Source organism: Cervus canadensis, chromosome 3, assembly GCF_019320065.1.
Source record: "Cervus canadensis isolate Bull #8, Minnesota chromosome 3, ASM1932006v1, whole genome shotgun sequence".
NCBI classification, from domain to species: Eukaryota; Metazoa; Chordata; class Mammalia; order Artiodactyla; family Cervidae; genus Cervus; species Cervus canadensis.
The window spans coordinates 18,154,758-18,179,848 of record NC_057388.1 but is presented as its reverse complement, the minus strand read 5'-3'; the positions used below and the strand labels follow the sequence as shown (position 1 = coordinate 18,179,848).

At 38.0% G+C, this 25,091-nt stretch overlaps 1 protein-coding gene across 1 annotated transcript in view; it reads left to right on the top strand.

Moving 5' to 3' along the window:
- THSD7A (thrombospondin type 1 domain containing 7A) overlaps positions 1 to 25,091 on the top strand; it is a 452,526-nt gene that overhangs the window by 284,955 nt on the left and 142,480 nt on the right. The window lies entirely within an intron of this gene.

Below are 25,091 nucleotides of genomic sequence, written 5' to 3'. Positions count from 1 at the left end.
TGACTCTGCACATCAGAGCAGCGTGAGCACCAGGCCCGGGGCCCCTGTGGCAGGTGCTGCCGTTCACAGCAGACGCAGACTCTCTGGTGCCCCCGCAGGGCCGCTGGAACATCTGGTAACCGTCAGGATTCCTTCTCTCCTGTTTTCTTCCAGCAAACAGAATCTTTTCCTCCTGTGACTCAATCACTGCTCAGTAGAGAAAGATACCCTCTGGGGTCAGAGCCTGACAAACACTGCCAGTACTGAGAAATGAGCCTTGCAGCTTTGAAACGAGCAGTGTTGTCTCGGTCTGGTTCTCAGGCGGTCGTGCAGGGCCGCATCAGGCAAAATCTGAACCCGCACTGGAGGCTGGAAGGGGAATGTGAAGCAGGGGATTCGAGCTCCAGATACTTAACAGTGAATGTTGCTCTCTTCTCTGTAGATATAATTAGTTATGATACATCCTCTGTTTAGCTTGTACCCAGTTCTCCTCTAAAGGGAAAGAAAAGAGGATTAACATCTAGGAGAAAGGACGCAAATGGAACGCATCCTGTTGTGTTTATATACCCACTTCAAATCCTAATTTGAATTAAATGACACTACAGTACCATGTCAGTTGCTGGAAAAGCAGTAAGGGTCATATTTATTTTAGCATCATTAGTAACTCCCTTAATGATACTGCTTCTTGATTCCTTTTCCTCAATTTAAATAATTTTTCTTAACCTCCTAGAGACCTAGGGAGAAACTGGGATCCCAAGTATTATTAAAAGTATATTTGTGTGGGCTAGGATGAAAATAGCTCTAAGATGAAAAGTTAACTGTGCATGGAACTTCTGGATAAATGTTATAAAATGAAAAATCAGATCTTACATATTGCAGTGGTCTTCCTGGACGTTTGTACAAATTGAATACATTTGAAATACACTAAAGGAGCTGACTATTTTAAAAACATCAGTGATTAATTTTGTCAGGTAAAAAATATTTTATAGGACAATCACTTCCTAAATTTTCTTATGGAACGCTGAGACAAGCAGACAAATGAGTTAGCTATGTCTAGTTACATTGAAAAGTAATATATGTCATAATCTAAAACACAAGTTGATAACTCAGTATACATAAGCAGATTTCACTTTGCCCACCAAACAAAGACAATGAATTTTAAAAGGTAAGAAATGTGTTATTGAAATTCAGTTTGTTATTATTGTTCTTTCTCAGGACATCTCTGTCATTGTGTTTTACTCCCTGACATATATTAGTTGTAGTGCAGCTCAATACTTTAGCTGGCTCAACTACAGAAATGTATAAAATCCAGAGAATCTTTTATTATAAATCCTAGAGCTGTTCAAACTTATATATACCTGAAACATAATTGCACTGCTAGAATCAGCACAGAAGCTGGGGACCTGTGAGTACTATACGAGCATTATCATGTGGTCATCTGGTAAAGTGTTTAGCAGCTGCACCGAATGTCATTTTGTAATTAAATTGAGCCCGGGGAATTAAAGTTGATTAGTTGTACAGACTGTACCTCTAGGCCTGTCTGTGGCTATAGATTTTGTTTTATAATTAAGTTACAGCTCAACTAGAGAAATGAACAATTAGAGCCTGTGAATCTGACAAATAATTAAAAGAAAAAAAACTTTTTTCTCCCACCTTCCTCACAAATTTCACAACTTTGTTAATGATCACAAAGTGTCTAAGGTCTCTTTTCTTCTGAATTATTCTTTACTAGGCTTTTGAGATCATTAGGATTTGCTGCTTGCTGTTATTGTTCATTTTCCCAGTTGACTTCTAAGGAGCAGGGTTGGGGAAGAGTTGGAAGAACCCCCAAGAGAAGTTTTGTGTAGATTCTCTGACAGACAGAAGGGTGTAACAAAAATGAGAGACAAAGGAGAACTCAGGCAGGCAATTAGCCTCTCCAGAAAGCGAGGGACGTCTTATGTGCAGCAGAAAAAAATATTACTCATAATTAAAAGAGCTTCAGAAAAGCAGTGCCAGATCTCTGAACACAAATGCAGGAGCTCTGCACCAAAGGTCTGGAGTGATGGGGCAGGGGGCACGTGGGGTCCTCAAGGATGCTGAACCTGTGAGCAAACCCAGAATCTGCCTTCTTCCAGGTTTTGCAGGATTTGTTTGTGTTTTATTTAAAGGTGTAAATTGATGAGGCAAGTGTACTTTGTTTCCCAAATTGGTTCGTTAGAGATGGAAGGAAAGCAAGGCTATTAGGCTGAAAGTGAAAAATAGTCTATAATCTTACTGATTATGTTAAGGATACTGTAAATCAATGTTGTTTCCATATAAGATGATGTAAAATCATATTATCCATATAAAATGATACTGTCCATATTTCATTATCATATGTTCTATTCCAGGAATCTGAGTACTGATACCTTTCTGTGTAAATTTCAAAACTACTGTTTCCCTGGAGTTTCTATGCTACCTTTCTCATTTTTATTCACATGAGTAAAAGTTAACATCTAACCAGTGACACTGACATGCGTGAGTCACATGCGCACTTGACAAAGATTTTTATGAAACCCTAAAATAATATTTTTATAGAAGTAAATCAATACAATCCCTAATTACACAGCTGCTAATATTAATAGTATGGTAGTAAGAGCAGTGTCCAGCCATGACCTGCTAGTGTATTATACTGTTCTTAAAGCTCAATTCCTTCCTCTTCTATTAGGTAAAGTGTGTCAAAATTCAATTAACTGGGAATGTCATGATTATATAGGTGACCTTAAATTATTGCAATTCATTTGTTAAGAGTAACTGACTTACTCTAAATGTCATTAACAACAAATGTTTAACCTACACCTGAACCCTGATTATAGCACACCATTGTGTCATGGCACTGTGGTTAAAAACTATTAGATTTCTAAGAATGCCAACAGCTTTTTCATGTATAAATAAAAAAAAAATGTATACATAATTTTAGGGCTTTCCAGGTGGCTCGGTGGTAAAGAATCTGCCTGCCAGTGCAGGAGACACAAGTGACGCAGGTTCAGTCCCTGAGTTGGGAAGAACCCCTTGATTAGGAAAAGGCAACCCATTCTGGTATTCTTGCCTGGAAAATCCCATGGACAAAGGAGACTGACAGGCTATAGTCCATAGGGTCGCAAAGAGTCACACATGACTGAGCGACTGAGCATACACATAAATAACATTAGATGTTTTAAGTCATCTATAGATAGATATGAGATATATGTACATATGTGTATTTTCATTATATGCAAGTATTTTTTCAAATCACCCTGTAAGATGCTCGATCTGCTTTGGCAAAAGGTATCTTGGATCCCCCAGTATCAAAATCTCCTAAGTGTGCTATAAAACCAGATTCCTGTCTTATCTACAGACTCACTTGATTACAATATATGGAGGCAAGTCCCAGAAAGCTGCATTTTTATGGACATTTCTGGATAATTTTGATGCATTCACAATGAAGTTTGTGAAACGCTGTACTAAAATGAGAAACGGATTGTTTTGGTGGAACCTAGGAACTGACTCTATTATCCAAAGATTCCCAACACCAAAGAAAACTGGCTGGATTTGGGCAATGCTGAAGAAGACATAAGGTTAAGACCACTAAGAGAGTAGTACTGAAGCAGGTCTTTAAAGTAAATTTTTCTGCCTGTTTTAGGAACCATTTCTGTATATCGGCAGAAGTTCCAAAAGAACAAACTGTGAAAGATGGTTGAAGATGACTCTAATATCCAAAGCACTAACTTGTCATATGACTTATTAGTCTTTCTTAATTTTTACCACCAATTTCTTCCTCTCCCTCATGGAACGAGATATGTGTCCACATATGAGTAGAAGGAAGGAGAGACTTGAATACTCTTTCTTTCCCAAGCAGTTCATGTTGTACTTCTTTATTCCCAGGTATTCAGTATTAAGAGAAATGTAAAACCTGGTATCTGAGGTAAATCAGAATAAGCACCTAAAAAGTATGGAAAATTTTTGTCTCTGGAAAACAGGACTCAGTATGTGGAGAAATGGGGCAAGCCTGTTCTATTTTAAGCCTTGTAGTACATACCATGTATATACAATTTGCAAATCATGTAAATGCTGAATTAATTTGTCCAAATATATATTTATTAGAGAACCACAGTTTGGAGGGGGATAGAGGTATGTGGAAAAGAGTATAAGAGATAAGGAGGAAATCATCCCAGGAATAGAGATTACAAAGCTTCTAGTTGAAACTACTGTTTGGTCTGATTGAGAACATTCATGAGCTGCCTTGGAGACATAGACCATGTCAAGGACTGGGGTGCCCACAGTTGATAAGGATGTGCTCTCAGGGAAAGCCAGTCAAATGGGGAATGAAGAAGCAAAATAATGAAAGGGGAGTGTGTCTTGGGCACCCAAGACCACCTCAGGTTCTTTAATTAAGGAGAGGAACTTATAGAACTCAGTGCATGATTTATTTTGTCAGAAGGACACAAAGCAAAATCAGCAGGAGAAGAAAGGCACATGGGGCAAAGTCTGGAGAAAAGCAGGCACAAGCTTCTGAGAGTCCTCTCCCAACAAAGTCACAGAGGACGTGCGTCATTTTTCCATGAGTGGATTGTGGCATGTGTGAAGTGTTGTCTCCCAGGAAAGCTCATCTGAGCCCAGGAGTCCAGAGTCTGTATTGACTCAGCCATGCAGTCACCTTCTGTTTGTGTGCTGTGCCCAGCTCTGTCCGACTCTGCTGCCCCAAGGTCTAGCACACCAGACTCATCTGTCCGTGTGATCTCCCAGACAAAAATGCTGGCATGGGTTGCCATTTCCTCCTCCCAGGGGATCTTCCTGATCCAGGGATCGAACCCCCTCTCCTGCATCGGCAGGTGGATTCTTTATCACTGAGCCACCAGACGAAGCCTCACCCTCTAAGTAGCACGTACCAAAATTGCAGACTCCCAGAAGGAAAACAGTTTTTCAGTCTAAGCAGCAATTATTTATAAAAATGCTTTATGCACACTGAGCAAAACTTTATTTAGAGAACATGGAAAGTGCAAGTCGCTCAGTCGTGTCCAACTCTTTGCAACTCCATGGACTGTCCATGGAATTTTCCAGGCCAGAATACTGGAATGGTTAGCCTTTCCCTTCTCCAGGGGATCTTCCCAACCCAGGGATTGAAGCCAGGTCTCTGGCATTGTGGGCGGATTCTTTACCAGCTGAGCCACAAGGGAATCCCAAGACCACTGGAGTGGGTAGCCTATCCCTTCTCCAGGGGATCTTCCCGACCCAGGAATCAAACCAGGGTCTCCTGCATTGCAGGCAGATTCTTTACCAACTGAGCTATCAGAGAAGCTCAGAGAATGTGGAGCCTTGCAGATATTCAAGTTTCCAGATGCAAGCCACGGGCCAGCTGAATGAGCTGAATGAGTGTCTAAGGCTAACAGTCTCAGGCCTGCTAAGTGAACTCCTTTCTGCACAGAGAAACACCAAAGTTTCAGACTCAGTCTAAGCAGGTGAGACACTCTGGAGTGTAAATTAAATCCCAAAGCTTGTAGTTTTAAAAATAAAGGAAAAAAAAAAATAAAGGAGCTGGGATTTTATACTCTCAAACCAGTCAACCACTGGCCCACAGATGCTACCTGGAAGGAGGAAGGTGGGTCCAGGAAACTTCCAGCTGTTATGACATAATTCTTCATGAATTCTCCAGTGAAATTTAAGTAATTCTATTTTAAATTAAATGGACAGTGGAATTTCAGAAAGCTCAGAAACTTAAAAACACCCAAGTAGCAGGCATTGAGGTTGTTCAATAGTTGAAAATGTTGGCATGTCTTTTCAAGAATTTGAAATTGAGAAACCTATTCTTAAATATTTTTGCTTTTTTCCATCAGGATAATACCCTTTGTGCTATATCTTTTCATAATTATTATCAATAATATACAAGAACCTCATAATACAGAAGGGGGAGTGATGAAAATGTCAGTTAAAATTTGTGTAAGTTTAGAAGGGAAGCTAACCTAAGATTTGCTTCTAAAACTTTGACAAGAACTTGAGTTCAGATCAATTGAAATATCTGTAGAACACAATTTCAAAAGCATGATCACTCTTTGGAACTGGAATCTACTTCTTAACACAAATTACATAGCCATTATGTGGAAAAGCTGATCTTTTTAAATGCATGAATATGTCCTATAACTGAATTGTTTTTCCATAATTTAGGCAATAAATCAACTAAGGAGTTTCCTTCCTGTAGAATGCTATGTCATTTAATGTGTTTGGAATATAATTAGGTTGGATATTATGCTTAAATCTAAGCTTTCTTACTTTACAATCAGGATCATCTAACACTGTTGGTAAGAGTTTGTTTCCTGTAATTCGGTTGAGATTCTCTATTCAATTTGTTGTAAAGATGAAAGTCATTCTAGCCTTTTTAGAAAGTTTAAGACATTGAAGCTATTCTTCAGTGTTGGTTTGTAGTAATCACAATTTTATTCTGGTCTTAAAAAATCTGGCATCAGATGTCCTGATCTAGCTTCGTGCATTTGTATGTGTGAGTATGTGTGAGTGTGTGTGGTATGTATGGATCTCCCTGGTGGCTCTGTGGTAAAGAATCCGCCTGCAATGCAGAAGACACAGGTTGTGTCCCTGGGTTAGGAAGATCCCCTGGAGGAGGAAATGGCAACCCACTCCAGTATTCTTGCCTGGGAGATTCCATGGAGGAGCCTGGCGGGTCTCAAGAGTCAGACACAACTGAGCTTGCATATATGTGTGATATGTATATTATGTTTTCATATGATATAAATAAAAAATATTTTTTTTATTTGTAAGGAAATCATCAGGATTGAGCCAGTGTTCTGTTGCCTAGCAGTATCTTAGCAAACAGTAGAGTTTTATAAGGAAGTTTCTTCTTTAAAGTAGGATAGTTATAGCAGAAACCTCAAATGAAAGTGAAGTGAACAGTAGTTTGCTAACCACTTAACTGGATTATATAAATCTCCCACTGAGTGTTATTTACCACTTGAAATGGCAAATGCAAGAGAAAGAAAATAGCTTTTCACTTTATCATAAGTGGTCAAGTGCCTTAACATAACCCAGGGCAGCCAGTTTTCTCATAGCTGGGCCAGTAAAAGCCAGTATGATAGAAGACACATCTTTCAGTCATTTTAGGCTGGAGTTTGACTATTAAACCTAACAGATTCTCCTAACAGATTCTCATCCCTTACACTGTCTCTCTCTTGTTTGCGTCTGTGACTTTGTTTATCTCTTAATCTCTTCTAGCTGACTTGTTTCCCCTGATTTCGTTGATTCTCCATCCCTCTGATTTCTTTCCTACCTCTCACGTCATGTGTCATGTAACTAATGCCAGGTAGTAAACCACCTCAAAACTCACTGGCTGACACAAAACCAATTAGGATTTCTCATGATTCTGCCGCGTTCCTGTTCAGATTTGACTGTGCCCACTTTCAGAGGTTTGGCTGTGCCTGGAACCAGATGCAAGACGGACCCCCTCACATATTTTCCAGCTGATGCGAACTTCCCGCTGAGGTGTGTTGGTACTTCTTGACAGGGACTCTCTTTCTCACTTAGGCTGGACCAGCTTCCTTACATGGGGAATGTAGGGCACTGCTTTAAAAGGACGGAAACAGAAGCTGACAAGACTCTTGAGCTTGTCCGATGTCACTTCTGCCACATTCTTTTGGTCAAAAGACGTCCCGATGACAACTCAGATTAAATGAAGAGAGAAACAGGCTCTACCAGTTGATGAGAGACATTACAAAGAATTGTGGCAACGGATTTAATTTACCACAGTCCACCATCTGGTCACAGTTGTTTTCATTCCTCTAAAATGCAAGGTACACCTCCTTTTCACCTGAGACTCAAAATTCTCAGGCAGTTATGTCATCAGGCTTAAAGTTTACCATCTCATGAAATGCATCTAGTTCAGATGCAGATGAGGCATCTCAGGGACAGCAGTTCGGGTGCAGCACCTCTTTTTTTGGCTTCCTGGATGCCTCAGGGCTTAAAGAGTCTGCCTGCAATGCAGGAGACACAGGAGATGTCTGTTTGGTACCTGAGTGGGGAAGATTCCCTGGAGAAGGAAATGGCAACCCACTTCAGTATTCTTGCCTGGGAAATCCCATGGACAGAGAAGTCTGGCGGGCTACATTCCACGGGGTCACAAAGGTCGGACGTGACTGAGTGACCAAGCGCTCACACACACGCTCTTTTTTATCTGTATTCTTTTTTACATATATGCTTTGCGTTCTTATTTTAAAATGAGCCATTTTTCCCCTGGAGGCAATTTGTCAAGTTCTTTCCTGTACATTTCAAAGTCATGTAGTGCTATTCTTTAATTATAGACTTTTTCTGAGGAGAAAAAATAAACCTTAAAATATAAAAATAAATATATAACCTTCCTATTGAAGTGAAGTGAAAGTCCCTCAGTCATGTCCAACTCTTTGCAACCCCATGGACTATATACAGTCCATGGAATTCTACAGGCCAGAAAACTGGAGTGAGTAGCCATTCCCTTCTCCAGGGGGTCTTCCCAACCCAGGGATCAAACCCAGGTCTCTAGCATTGCAAAAATATAATGACAGTCTCATCTGATCAAATTAAAATTATAGAACTTGACATCTTAAACAGAATTGTGCTTGTGTCTTCCACATAATACCCCCTCCACAAACACAAAATTATTTCCTTTGATAGGATTAGAGTGTTTATTTTTAAAAATTGTAAATGTTCAAGTGCTTTTGTCTCTAACTTGTATATCATTATTCCTTTCTTTTTTCTGTGAATTTAGAAAGTACTCAGTCCTACAGAATCTCTCAGTTTATCTGCATGTCTGAATTATTTAAGGTGTCAAGACATGGAAAACATAACCCTCATATTGAAAGATATTTCAATTTGGAAATATAATAAAAAGTTTAATCATTAAGGTAATTTCCCCCCAAAATGAAACTCATCCTTCACCTGACATATACATTTCTTCAAGGTCTTACCCTACACTAGAGCATGCTTTTCACAGAGTGATTTGTGAAAAATAGTTTTCCTTAAGACAATGACTTCATATAATCCTTGTTTTATGTTACTTGTCGCAAAGAACCTGATTTCAGATTGAAATAGAAATTTATGGTTTCTAGGTGTGGCTACTCTCAAGTCAGAGGAATTTGAACAAAAAAGACAAGATACCTTCCCCGCAGATACAACATGCAATGATGTAAGAGGGAGCAGAAGATCAGAACAGACTCAAAGATGAGAAAAATAGGAAGCGTTCAGCAGTCCGTGGTCTACACCAGTTCTGAAAGCCAGCCTGTCTCCCCTGTCTCAGGGGAGGGAAAATTCCTTGATCTAAGCCAGTTTTTGTTCCTTGAGAGTGGTTCCCTAGTCTATTTTACTCCTTGGCTCTTTGTTCTTCCCTTCTGAGCTTTTGGATTTTCCATAATATGTCTCACCTTTTCCGTAAGAAATGCACATTTATAGCTGAGGGGCTTCCTTAGTCTGCCTTCTCCTCATGTAAACCAGAGAACCTGGAATCCTTTTATTCCTTTTGAAATGTTTCAATTTCTCAAAGACCTTTTATTCCTTTTGAAATGTTTCAATTTCTCAAAGACCAAGCTGACAGTGTTTTTATCAATACAGCACTGTTAAAATGTTGTGGGTTTCCTAAGAATCTCATTGGAGGTCACTCTGTGGTACCAAAGCTGTATCCATAATGTGGATAATTTGATTTTGGAAAAAACCTCTATCTGGGGCCATGTATGAGGCTGCTATGGAAACTGCCTTTAAGAATTTTAGAGGCCTTCTAAAAGAGAGTCTTCTAAATACCACTAAATTTTTCTGAGGTCTTATCAAAGAACTTCTAGCTGCATCCTTGAATTGATTTTTATCCTATGCCATTTATTACTCTAAAAATATTTCTCTCTTCTTCTAACTAGAAGAAAGAAACAAGTTTATTTTCTATTTCAGCACATCATGGCATCATCATTAATTCCAACTGCACATTGAGTTATTCTTTTTGTAGTTTATTTCTCTCCCTATAGCATATGATTCTCAGTGGAAAAAAGTTAAATTGACAATTTTTTAACATCTTTCCTGGAAACATCTAGATTCATAGGTTCATTTAATATTTTCTATCTTGCAAGTTTCTATAAGCAGCAGTTCTGCCAATTTTTTCAAATATGTAATATGAGACTCTGTCTCCATCCTCTGTTAACAATCTTCTCACCAACCTTTCAGCCTTTGCTACATTTTGGCCATGCTATTTTTTCTTTTTTGTTGTGGTTATTGTTGTTATTGTTCAGTCACTAAGTTGTGTCCGACTCTTTGCGACCCCATGGACTGTAGCACGTCAGCTGATGCTGTTAATAACAAACTCCTCTGTCCTCCACCAACTCTTGGAGTTTGCTCAAGTTCATGTGCATTGAGGTAATGTTTTAGGTTTATGTTACAGAAGACCCCGTTTCTAGGTACCAAGTTCTGTACCAGATCTGTATGCCGGATAGCAAACCACCCTTAAACTTAACAAAGTTTTTTTCTCAATTCTATTGGTTGGCTGGGACTCTTTGGTCCTCTTTGGTTCCTCCTAGGCTCACTGGTCAGGTGTACTCCACAGGAGGGCTGTTTGGATGTTGTCTAAATTGGCCTCAATAATATCAGAGAAGGAACTTTGTTTTTCCTCCATGTGTCTTCTCATAGCCCAGTGGACTAGACTGGCATAGTCTCAACATAATCACAGAGCAGTGTTCCAAAAGGGCAAAACAAGTGAAAGATCTTATAATATCTGGAGTCTGGGGCAGCCATAAGGTTACTTCTAAAACTTTCTTTGGGTCTAGCCATATTCAAGGGATACTGGACTCAATTATACTTTTTGATTGGAGGTACTTGTCAGAATTTGTCTCCCACAGGTTATTTGTGTTTCCAGTATGCTATATCCCTTCTGTGCTTCTTCCTTAAGTGTTAATATTCCCCTTCAAACTTCTGTTTTTGAATTATACCTGACAGCTCCAGCTAAACCCTACTGGCATTTCCAAATTAGTACATACCAAAGTGAAATTCATCATCTTCACTCCAAAATTGGTTTCTCCTCCTGGTTTCCTCCTCTCATTCATAGCACCAAAATTTCCTCAGTCCTGTTGATAGAGTCAAAACTGTGAGGAGACATAAAGGAGGTGAAGAAGTCACTCCATGAGAATTTGGGGAGATAATGTTCTAGGTAGTTGTTCTTCAATTGCTCAGTCATGTCTGACTCTGCAACACCGTGGACTGCAGCACGCAAGGCTTTCCTGTCCTTCACTGTCTCTTGGTGTTTGCTCAAACTCATGTCTGTAGAGTCGAAGATGCCATCCAGCTATCTCATCCTCTGTTGCCGCCTTCTCCTCCTGCCTTCAGTCTTTCCCAGCATCAGGGTTTTTTTCCAATGAGTTGCCTTTCATACCAGGTGAACAAAGTGTTGGAGCTTCAGCTTCAGCATCAGTCCTTCCATTGAAAATTCAGGGTTGATCTCCTTTAGGATGGACTGGTTGGATCTCCTTGCAGTCCGAGGGACTCTCAGTAGTCTTCTCCAGCACCACATTTCAAAACACATTTCTTTGGTACTCAGCCTTCTTTATGCTCCAACTCACATCTGTACATGACTACTAGAAAAACCATAGCTTTGACTAGACAGACCTTTGTCAACAAAGTGATGTCTCTTCTTTTTAATATGCTGTCTAGGTTTGTCATAGCTTTTCTTCCAAGGAGCAAGCATCTTTTAATTTTATGTCTGCAGTCACCATCCACAGTGATTTTGGAGCCCAAGAAAATAATATCTGTCACTATTTCCACTTTTTCCCCCATCTACTCATCATGAAATGATGGAGTCAGATGCTATGATCTTAGTTTTTTGAATGTTGAGTTTTTTTTTTTTTTGAATGTTGAGTTTTAAGCCAGCTTTTTCACTCTCCTCTTCCACCTTCATTAAGAGGCTCTTTAGTTCCTCTTCACTTTCTGCCTTTAGGGTGGTACCATCTGCATATCTGAGGTGGTCGATATTTCTCCTGGAATCTTGATTCCAGCTTGTGCTTCATCCAGCATGGCATTTCACCTGATGTACTCTGCATATAAGTTAAACAAGCAGATGACAATATAACCTTGATATATTCCTTTCCCAATTTTTTTTTTTTTTTTCCTTTCCCAATTTTGAACCAGTCCATTGTTCCATGTCTGATTCTAACTGTTGCTTCTTGACCTGCATACAGTTTTCTCAGGAGGCAGGTCAGGTGGTCTGGTATTCTGTCTCTTTAAGAATTTTCCAATCCATGAACACGGTATGTTTCTCCATCTGTTTGTGTCCTCTTTGATTTCTTTCATCAGTGTTTTATAGTTTTCTATGTATAGGTCTTTTGTTTCTTTAGGTAGATGTACTCCTAAGTATTTTATTCTTTTTGTTGCAATGGTGAATGGTATTGTTTCCTTAATTTCTCTTTCTGTTTTTTTCATTGTTAGTGTATAGGAATGCAAGGGATTTCTGTGTGTTAATTTTATATCCTGCAACTTTACTATATTCATTGATTAGCTCTAGTAATTTTCTGGTAGAGTCTTTAGGGTTTTCTATGTAAAGGATCATGTCATCTGCAAACAGCAAGAGTTTCACTTCTTCTTTTCCTATCTGGATTCCTTTTACTTCTTTTTCTGCTCTGATTGCTGTGGCCAGAACTTCCAACACTATGTTGAATAGTAGTGGTGAGAGTGGGCACCCTTGTCTTGTTCCTGATTTCAGGGGAAATGCTTTCAATTTTTCACCATTGAGGGTAATGCTTGCAAAATGGCTATTCTACCCAAAGCAATCTATAGATTCAATGCAATCCCTATCAAGCTACCAATGGTATTTTTCACAGAACTAGAACAAATAATTTCACAATTTGTATGGAAATACAAAAAACCTCGAATAGCCAAAGTAATCTTGAGAAAGAAGAATGGAACTGGAGGAATCAACCTGCCTGACTTCAGACTCTACTACAAAGCCACAGTCATCAAGACAGTATGGTACTGGCACAAAGACAGAAATATAGATCAATGGAACAGAATAGAAAGCCCAGAGATAAATCCATGAACTTATGGACACCTTATCTTTGACAAAGGAGGCAAGAATATACAATGGAAAAAAGACAACCTCTTTAACAAGTGGTGCTGGGAAAACTGGTCAACCACTTGTAAAAGAATGAAACTAGAACACTTTCTAACATCATACACAAAAATAAACTCAAAATGGATTAAAGATCTAAATGTCAGACCAGAAACTATAAAACTCCTAGAGGAGAACATAGGCAAAACACTCTCCGACATAAATCACAGCAGGATCCTCTATGACCCACCTCCCAGAATATTGGAAATAAAAGCAAAACTAAACAAATGGGACCTAATGAAACTTAAAAGCTTTTGCACAGCAAAGGAAACTATAAGAAAGGTGAAAAGACAGCCCTCAGATTGGGAGAAAATAATAGCAAACAAAGCAACAAAGGATTAATCTCAAAAATATACAAGCAACTCCTGCAGCTCAATTCCAGAAAAATAAATGACCCAATCAAAAAATGGGCCAAAGAACTAAACAGACATTTCTCCAAAGAAGACATACAGATGGCTAACAAACACATGAAAAGATGCTCAACATCACTCATTATTAGAGAAATGCAAATCAAAACCACAATGAGGTACCATTACACGCCAGTCAGGATGGCTGCTATCCAAAAGTCTACAAGCAATAAATGCTGGAGAGGGTGTGGAGAAAAGGGAACCCTCTTACACTGTTGGTGGGAATGCAAACTAGTACAGCCACTATGGAGAACAGTGTGGAGATTCCTTAAAAAACTGGAAATAGAACTGCCATATGACCCAGCAATCCCACTTCTGGGCATACACACTGAGGAAACCAGATCTGAAAGAGACACGTGCACCCCAATGTTCATCGCAGCACTGTTTATAATAGCCAGGACATGGAAGCAACCTAGATGCCCATCAGCAGATGAATGGATAAGGAAGCTGTGGTACATATACACCATGGAATATTACTCAGCCGTTAAAAGAATTCATTTGAACCAGTCCTAATGAGATGGATGAAACTGGAGCCCTTATACAGAGTGAAGTAAGCCAGAAAGATAAAGAACATTACAGTATACTAACACATATATATGGAATTTAGAAAGATGGTAATGATAACCCTATATGCAAAACAGAAAAAGAGACACAGATGTACAGAACAGACTTTTGGACTCTGTGGGAGAAGGCAAGGGTGGGATGTTTCGAGAGAACAGCATGTATATTATCTATGGTGAAACAGACCACTGGCCCAGGTGGGATGCATGAGACAGGTGCTCGGGCCAGGTGCACTGGGAGGACCCAGGGGAATCGGGTGGGGGCGGAGGTGGGGGGGGGATCGGGATGGGGAATACATGTAACTCCATGGCTGATTCATGTCAATGTATGACAAAACCCACTGCAATGTTTCAAAGTAATTAGCCTCCAACTAATAAAAATAATTGGAAAAAAAAAAAAAGAATTTTCCAGTTTGTTGTGATCGCACAGTCAAAGGCTTTGGTGTAATCAATAAAATAGAAGTAAATGTTTTTCCTGGAATTTTCTTGCTTTTACTACGATCCAAACGGATGTTGGCAATTTTATCTCTGGTTCCTCTGCCTTTTCTAAATCCAGCTTGTATATCTGGAAGTTCTCAGTTTGTGTTCTTTTAACTCTAGCTTGAAGCATTTGAGCATGAACTTGCTAGCATGTGAAATGAGTGCAGTTGTATGGTAGTTTGATTCTTTGGCATTGCCTTTCTTTGGGATTGGAATGAAAACTGACCTTTTCCAGTCCTGTGGCCACTGCTGAGTTTTCCAAATTTGTTGGCATATTGAGTGTAACACTTTCACAGCATCATCTTTTAGGATCTTTTAGCTCAGCTGGAATTCCATCACCTCCACTAGCTTTGCTCATAATGATGCTTCCTAAGGCCCACTTGATTTCACATTCCAGGATGTCTGGCTCTAGGTGAGTGATCACACCATTGTGGTTATCTGGGTCATTACAACATTTTCTGTACAATTCTTCTGTGTTTTCTTGCCACCTCTTCTTAATCTCTTCTGCTTCTGTTAGGCCTATACCATTTCTATCCTTTATTGTGTACATCTTTGCATGAAATGTTCCCTTGGTATCTCTAATTTTCTAGTCTTTCCCATTCTGTTGTTTTCCTCTATTTCTCTGCATTGTTCACCTAAGGCTTTCTTATCTCTCCTTGCTATTCTTGGAACTCTGCTTTCAGATGGGTATTTCTTTCATTTCTCCTTTGCTTTTCACTTCTCTTCTTTTCTCAGCTGTTTGCAAGGCCTCCTCAGACAACCATTTTGCCTTGTGGCATTTCTTTTTCTTGGGGATAGCTTTGGTCACTACCTCCTGTACAATGTTATAAACCTCCATCCATAGTTCTTCAGGCACTCTATCGGATCTAATATCTTGAATCTCTTTGTCAATTCCACTGTATAATCATAAGGGATTTGATTTAGGTCATACCTGAAGGGCCAAGGTTCCCTACTTTCTTCAATTTAAACCTGAGTTTTTCAACAACCAGCTCATGATGTGAGCCATAGCTGGCTCCTGGTCTCGTTTTTGCTGACATCATCTTTGGCTGCAAAGAATATAATCAGTTTGATTTTGACCATCTGGTGATGTCCATGTGTACACTCTTCTCTTGTGTTGTTGGAAGAGGGTGTTTGCTATGACCAGTGCATCCTCTTAAGAAAACTCTGCTAAAAAGGAACATCAAATGCAAGACACAGAGGTGGGAACTGCTTTGAATCTGAGGCACAATACAGTGGTCAATGTGGTTGGAGTGGAGCATCTTAGGGGCTGAATAATGAGGGATGAGCTGAGAGAGATTATGGAGGAGGAAAACAACACAGGGGCTTTGATCTTCACTCTAAGATGGAATCTGTTGGCGGGTTTGAGTAGACGAGTAACTGGAACTTTGACTTTTGTTTTTAAGAATCATTCTTGTTGCTTTGTTGAGAATGAACTTTCAAAGCATGAATAAGAAGCAGTGAAGAGGCTAGGGCAGTAATTCAGGTGAGAGAGAGTGGTGAGGCTTAGATAAGAGTGGCAACAATGGAAAGGGTGGCGCTAGTTTAAAGGAGATAGACTGATTGTCTGGGAATCACTAAGGCAGTTAATAGAGACGGTGGGGTCCCATGAGCAGATTTTCCTTATTTGGGGGTCACAGGTCTCCAAACATCCTCTCTTGATTGTGTGATTTAGCTGCTTAAAAACCTCTCGATGGCTTTCAGGTGTCTCCTGCATAATGTTCAGAGCCATTTAGGAATCACCGTATGTCTTCCCTGATCTCATCTGGCCCTTCTATCACTCATCTTTCCGTCCTTCTGTTTCTTGCATCATTGTACATTTTAGAGAATTTGGTTATTTCCAATTATTCCCATTCCAATTATTCCCATTATCCCCTCTATACTATTTGTCACTCTGGGGATAGGGATCATGTCTTATTTATTTTAGTATACTTATTTCCTAGCACTGTGCTCCACTTAAGAGATTGGCAATAAGATTCATCACTAATTTCTTTCTTTTATTCCTGAACCTTTCATCTTTTCAGGAAATCACTCTCAATTTCTCCTTAAGTAAACTTTTGTTACTGCTCTCGCTGCAAATTCAAACTTTGCCTACCAGAGGTCAGATTAGACAGGACACCAAATTGCACACTCTATTACCATCTCAATGTGCCTTCCAATTCCATTACTCTCACGTCCCAGTACACCAGAAAACAGCCACTGTATTTGCATAAAGAGAAAAAAAATAAACAATGTTTATAAAAACCTATAATCTGAAGGATTCATCTCACAGCATTTTATCATTAATCTGATTTTTGCTGAGATTCAGTTTTCTGGAACCCAGTCATTAAAGCAGTAAGTATGGGTTCAGACGCTAACTTTACCATTTTCTTTGGCAAGTTTAAATCCTCTGTGACTAAGTTTCCTCATCTATGAAATAAGAATAGTGCAGTTAACTACTCATAATATTGTTGTGGATTATAAATGAGTTAAACTATGTTAAATGGTAAGAATTGTGCCTGACACATAATAAATACTGTTTAAGTATTTGTTGTTACTTTCATTCATCTGACGTGAATTCAAAATATAGTGAAAAAGGGAGCTAAGCATAAAAACCATTCTTTTTTGTTTGTTTGGCTAAGGATAGTAATTGTATTAATTACTCATACTGATCAAATTATTTATAGCCTATCATTTATTTTTATAACACTGTCATAAAATAAGTATTATGTGTACATTTTTGTATATATTCAAAACCATGTGTTTATACATATATCCTTAAAAAATGAGTGCTTGCTTTTCTGTTCTATTAGCTATCAGAAAATAATAAGTACGTAATAGTAACATTCCATCATAGAAAATCCTTTCTCTTGTTACACAAGGAAGTAGATCTCTGAATTGACATTTCTTTTTTTCCACTGAACACATGCTATTGACTCAAATTAGTAATTGAGCTAGTAAAGTCTCCTGAAGAGAACTAAGATCATTTGAATTTGACCAAATTCTGAAAAGTAATTCTCACAACATTTTGCTATTAGTTTAAAATTAGATTATGAGTACATTTTTTATTCATATGATATAAGGATTGTACTCTGGCATGGACAGAAAATTTTTGTTTTCTTTCTGTCCTTGGAAAGATAACATTAGTGGCTATAGTCAGAAATGGGACTTCACTTGACTTAGATCAGGGAGTTTTTTGTGGAAAGGCAATTAAATATCTGAGAAAATAAATCTGTAGTAATCTTTGAACTCTTCAGACTACTAGTCTCCCACAGTACTCCCCAAAAATCCATATTAGGAGGTGAAAGAGTAGATGCTGCTTAGCTGTGAGCCTCGCTTGGTCTAAGATTTCTTATTTCAGTAGCACCTGGTGTTGAAATGGGGAATGAGGTATGAAAAGCTGTAAGGTTAGTACAGTCAGCTTTACCAGTAGGCTAAAAGGGGATAAAGAATTTAAGTAAATTAACCATTAAAAAATTTTAAATCTTTGATCTTATATCTTAAATCCTTAATTAAAAGAATTTGTAAATTGATACAAAATTTTTAAAGATACCTGTTCATCATATGTTGCTTGCCTACTCAACATTCATTCATTCCCTTTCTCATTGACTATACCTCTGACTTTTCTTTGAGGAATTTATCCATCCCCCAAACCTATTCACAAAGCTTGCTGGGATTGTACTTGCCAAAGCCATATTCCATCTACCTGCCCATAGAGATTGCTTTAAGGATGAGCATATGACCCAGTTTGGGCTAGCAGGAGAGGATACACCCAAGAACTTGTGTGGAAATAACCAAAAAGATATTGTAACTATCTATAGAGTCTCTACATAATCTTGATAACATAAAAGACAGAAACAGAGGTATTTGTTGGTACCATTTGAGTCATTGAATATATCCTCACCTGAAGCCATTATTTAAATCAGTAAAGTCTTTTCTTATTTTTGTCCCAGAATGGATCTAACTGATACAAAAAGAGACTAGAAAGTTAGTTCCCACTTTGAATGAGTGACTGTCTGGGCTCATACTCCCATATGTATTCAATAATTGCCTCTAAGCAATTATTCAATCTCTATTTTTCTTAAGAATATGTCAATGAAACATTTTCAAAACCTTTAGATTATTTAAAGAAGGGTCAGATGTGGCTTTTTTGAATAAATTAATTTATCTAGAAGATTTCTCAGTAAAAACAATGCAAGGTGACAATTTGATGGAAGAAGGAGGACTTGTTTCATACCTTTAAAGCATTTGATATTAGATTAAGAAAACATTAGTTGTCCTTACCAAAGCAGAAGTAGGCCAACAGAAATGGTGTAGTGTCTAAAGTGCCTCAAGGCATCTGTTTTTCTTTCCCACTGTTGTTACAAGATGCTTTTTATCCTTCCTGTTCTCCTCTACTCTTTTGACATTGAAACATTCCATTGCTGGACATCATTGTAGAGATCATAAAAATGACATGATGTCACAGAATTTCTTCCTGATATTTTTAATATTAAGATTCCAAAATGTCAGCTTTGATTCAGAGCTTTATCAGAAGTTTTAAATAAGAAAAGTATACAGTGAACCTTCTGAATATTTGGTTTGGGCTTTTCTAGGCTGCACGACACAGAAGATGGCCAGATGCCACGAGAGAGCTAGAACCCTGTAGAGAAGTTCTGATCAGATCAACGTTTAGAATTGGTTTGAACATTAGTTAGATTGCTAAGAGTATGCTACTTAGACTCACTCATTCATCCATTTCACAGCGTGTATTTAATGCTATATTTCAAGCATTTTGTATTAGGTTGGTACAAAAGTAATGGCATTTTTGCATTGTTGGATTTTGCCATTTGATACTGTAATACATTCTTAAGTAAATGTGGTTATGTTATACATCATTTTAATGCACATTTCTTGTTTTATGTTTTTTGCTAAAGACTTGTTACTTGCTGTTCATTTTATATTTTCGACTATAGAAATGATGTTAGACAAAAAGCCAATTTGAGTACTTTTTTTTATTTGAGTTCAAAATGGGTTTTAAAGCAGCAGAGACAACTCACAACATCAACAATGCATTTGGCCCAGGAACTGCTCAGGAACATACAAGGCAGTGTGGTTCAGGAAGTTTTGCGAAGGAGACCAGAGCCTTGAAGATCAGGAAAGTAGTGGCCAACCATCAGAAGTCCACAGTGACCAACTGAGAGCAATCATCAAAGCTGATCCTCTTAAAATAAGTTGCCAAAGAACTCAATGTCAGTCATTCTGTGGTCGTTCGACATTTGAAGCAAATTGGAAAGGTGAAAAAGCTCCACAGGTGGGTGCCCCATGAGCTGACCACAATCAAAAAGTCATTGTTTCAAAGTGTCATCTTCTCTTATTCTGAGCAGCAGCAAACCACTTCTCATTCAGGTTTTGATGTGCGAGGGAAAGTTGATTTTATGTGACAATGAGCGATGACCTGCTCAGTGGTTGGACCAAGAAGAAGCTCCAAAGCACTTCCCAGAGCCAGACTTGCACCAGAGAAAGTCCCGGTCACTGGTGGTCTGCCAGTCTGATCCACTATAGTTTTCTGAGCCCCTGTGAAGCCATTACGTCTGAGAAGTATGCTCAGCAAATCGGTGAGATACACTGAAAACTGCAGCAGCTGCAGTCAACATGTTTGGTCACCAGAAAGGGCCCAGTTCTTCTCCATGACAGTGGAGAACTGCGCAGTGCACAACCAATGAATGCTTCAAAAGTGGAACAAATCTGGCTCCGGATCTTTGCCTCATCTGCCGTATTCACCTGACTCCTCACTACCACTTCTTCAAGCATCTCAGCAACTTTTTACAGGGAAAATGCTTCCACAACCAGCAGAAGGCAGAAGATGCTTTCCAATAGTTCATGGAATCCTGTAACATGGATTTTTATGCTACAGGAATAAACAAACTTATTTCCTGTTGACAAAAATGTGTTGAATGTAATGGTTCCTATTTTGATTAATAAAAATGTGTTTGAGCCTGGTTACAATGATTTAAAATTCACGGTTCAAAACTGCAATTAGCTTTATACCAACCTGATAGCATGTATTCATGTAACCCAACCCAGCTCTGACTTGTTATTGCTCAGAAGCCATTAAAGAGGCCAGGCTGGTGGAAAGGAAAGCTTGCTTTATTTTGGATGTTGGCACCTGGGGCCAAGGGTACACCTGCCCAAAGGCCACCTTCCCCCACTGAGAGTCAGTGGGCAAAAGCTTTTATAGTCTGAGGGAGGGTGGCCACATGCAGAAACAGCACAGTTGGCTCTGACTTGAAATTGGTCATCTTGAAATTGGTCCTCAGGGGTCTGACCAGCATCATCTTGGTTGTTTACATCTTTAGGTCCAGAGGTGGTTGTTTCCATTTCTTGAGACCAGTCCTCAGAATGGTGTCTGCTATATCATAGCTAGTCTGGTCATTGTGTAGTTAACTTCTTCCACCTAGTAGGATTTCAGTATCTACCAGATAGCTCACGGAATATGGTTCAGAATATTACCGATAGACCTTGAGAAGGAACTAAAGGTCTTTGGCTACACTTAATAACTAACCTATTATTATTTGGTTTTCTTTAGCTGTTTTCCTTTGTTTCTGCATGTTCTCACCTCTCTGATTAAACTTACTGTTTGGCTATACTTTTTCCACAGACGAAAGGCCAGGCTGAAATTGTTGGCAAGGATGTAGAGAGAAGAGGACCCTTGTACACTGTTAGTGGGAATGTAAATTGTTTCAGCCACTGTTGAAAAATGTATGGAAGTTCCTCAGAAAACTAAAGATAGAGCTACCATATAAACTAGCAACCTCATTTCTGGGTATATGTCTGGACAAAACATTATTTCAAAAAGATATATGCATCCTAATGTTCATAGGAGCATTATTTAGAATTGCCAAGATATGGAAGCAAACTAATTGTCCATCAACTATTGAATGGATAAAGAAACTGTGGTATATACACATACACACACACTCACAGTGGAATACTAGTCAGCCATAAAAATGAAAAAAATTTTGCCATTTGCAACATGTTTGAACTTGGAGGACATTATTCTAAGTGAAATGTCAGACAGAGAAAGACAAATGCTATTTGATATCACTTATATGTAGACTATAAAAAATACAGTGAACTAATGAATATAGCAAAAAAACAGACTCACAGATACAGAAAAAAAGTAGTGGTTACCTGTGGGATGGGGGTGGGAAGGAGTAATATAGGGGTGGAGGAATGGGAGGTATACCGCTATTGAGTATAGGACAGGCTCAAGGATGTGTTGTACAACATGGGAAATATAGCTGGTATTTATATTAGCTGTAAATAAATGGGAAGGAACCTTTAAAATTGTATAAAAGTATTTTTAAATAAAAAATTTTAAAAGTATTCTGCGCTGGAGGTGGTATAATCAGATGATTTAGAAATAGAACTCCAACTACAGCAGGGAGGAAAGGAGGTTGAAACAGATGCTCTTATTCTTCTTTAAACTAAACTAAGTATATGTGTCTTTAAAACCAAATTTGATCTAGGAATAATCCTGAGGATTTTGTTGTAGTGGAATTTGGGTTTCATCAGTGTTGTCAATGCTCTTGTTCCCCTCACATGTTAAATTTAGAAAGTGAGGGAGTCCATATGTTTTGAAATTTTCATTTTATATATTTCATCAATCCTGAAAGATTTTTATAGGTTGCCATAATGCTAATGAAAAAAGGAATATTCCAAATTAGTATGATATAGCAAGTAAATAAAGAAAGAAGTTATACTGAACACTTTATTTTTTATTTATTTTAAAGAGTCTCTGATAATATAGCTGTAAGAATGTCTTTCATAATTACTGGAAACATTCATATCCAAATGTTACATATACATACCTCTGACCTCTACATAAAAGTATAAAAGATTGATAGACTATTATAATATTGATGAGAGTTGTAATTTTTAAATATCATGTTTTAATATGCTAGGAATACTTGGAAAAAAGTTGTAATTGTATTAATTCTGTTACTCAGAAGTAGTAGGGTTGTTTAAGTTTTGTATTCCTGGAATTGATCTAATAATTTAGATTGTCACAGTGATTAAATTGTAATCATAGCAAGGATTAAAATGTTGATTGTTCTTATGTTTTTAATTTAAAATTTTACTTTCTTCTATTTTCAATTTAATATGAAGAAAATTATATTATGTATTTTACAGTACTTTAATACATTCATTTATAATGCAATTTCTTAGCAGGGTGGAATTAAATTAAATAATAACTTAATGCTGTTTAGATGGACTGTACTCAGGTATGGTTGATTGATTACAGTCAGGGGAAAACACCACACCAGAGTTGCATTTGAATCATAAAAGAATCCTTTACCTTTGTTCCCAAAGTCAAATCCTCTTCTTATAATTTGATAAAAGCATTTCAAAATGGATTTACTGAAGGCTTACAATGTAGCTTTGGTCAATAAAAAGGTTAGTATTAAATGTGAAAAACATGATAATATGTATGAAGAATGTGCCTTTCATCCTCAGAAAATGGAAGTGTTTATCTCTTTCTAAAATTAAGAAAGGAAAGACTGGTTCCCTGGTGTTTCTTTTTAAAGAATACCATAATTATTTAGTCAAATTCAGGGGAAAAAAATATTTTTTGAGCTTTTCTTTTACAAAATTGTACTTCATGTGTGTTTGGGGGTACGCATTAACCATACGTTCTGAAATAAATATATCTTGATTTCTTAACAACTTTACTCTTTCTCATAGAAGAATGGCATTAATTCGACTGAAGCCTAGTGGTCCATATCATTCTAATCTGACTGCCCACATGCAGAAAAGGAGGAAAATAGAGTTCTGGGGCCCTTCAGAGTACCTAGGAGAGCTCAGATGTATGCTGCGCTTCTGCCTGGCTAGGCACATATGATGTACAAAGATTGAAAATGTTTTTACAACCAAGTCACCACTCTACTTATGTAAAATATTTATTTGTCTTTTAAAGTTTCTACGTCCATAAAAGATTGCTCATCTGAAGCAACTTAGTTTCAGTTTCACTGAAACACTCAGAAGTATTACTCTGAATGAGTGGGGTTTGTGCTTTCTGTAAAATGGTACGAGTCTTAAACCTGCTCGAGCTGAACCTGTCAAGCAGATCATGAGCCCTGTTGTATCAGGAGTGGATCACATGGCACAAACCTTTGAGCTTTATGCCATGCTGGGAAGTTGTGCAGCAAGACTGTCATTCACCTAGAATGTAGGATACCTTCATTGGGAATGTGCCTGCTGAAGTTCTCCACTACACTGACTTTCAGCCCTTCTCAGAGCTCGATTCTGAGCGCCACCACAGAACCAGGATCCAGTTCATGTTTAAAACCATGCAGGGAGTTTCCAAACATATGAAAACACTGCAACAGCAACAAAAGTGAAAATTGGTGAAACAATAGTGCAGTCAGTAAAAGAGCACCCATGCCGTGAAATAGGAGCTCTTACATAAAAGGGGAAGAGGCGTAAATTATTCTCATCTTTTGAATGTAAACAGTGTATATTATAATCTTCAAGTATGTTCATTTGTGGCCTTCCCAGATGCCTCAGTGGTAAAGAATCTGCCCGCCAAGCAGGAGTCTGGTTTATAGAGTCACAGAGTCAGACACCACTTTGTAACTAAACAACAGTGTTCATCTATACAACCTCTAGTAAGCTACTCTGAGGAGTAACACCCAAAATGTGAATTCTTAAAGAAAAAAATTGTCTACAGCCTATACCAAAGGGAGTAAGAATGAAGTATGCAATCAAGAAGACCTAAGGAACTGCAAGAAACAGAATAAAAAGAATGTCTTTTTGTAGGGAAGCATATTAGTTTTAATAACTACTGTGAAGGAGGACTGTACAATATATTCCAGTCTATTGATCTCTCTGTCATTCTTTTCTAAACTTTCAATTATTCACTGCTGAGTCATTTTTCAAAGTTACAAATTCACTTTTTTGGTAAATTTTTTTGACTGGGAATGTACAAATTCCTTTTTCCCTTTTTTTCAGAAATGGTTGTTTGGTTTTGTCAAATAACTTTCCTATGTATGTTGCAATACTCCTATGATTTTTCTTTCTTATTGTGGTGATGGGATAGAGTTCATTAGTTGATTTTTGAATGTTAAACCAGATCTATTGGGGATAAATCCCACTTGGTCATAATGCATACTTCCTTTTATACATTGTTGGATTTGGTTTATTATTATTTTGTTGAGAATTTTTGCATCTGTGTTCCTGAAAGATATTGGTCTGTTTTTTTCTTTTCTTGTAATGTTTTTGCCTGGCTTTGTTAATAGGGTAATCCTAACCTCATGTTTAGGAAGTTAGAAAGCATTCCCTCTGCTTCTACCTTTTGTAAGAGATCACAAAGAATTGGTATAATTTCTTCCTTAAATGTTTTATAGAATTCCCTGGGGTACCCGTCAGGACCCTACACTTTCTGTTTTAAAGGTTATTAAATATTGATTAATTTCTGTAATAGATATGGGCCTAATCAGACTGTCTGTTTCTTCTTATGTGACTTTTGGCAAAATGCGTCTTTCAAAGGGAGCTGCTTCCTATTTTTGTTATTTTTTTCAGGGGTTGTGGATATACAGA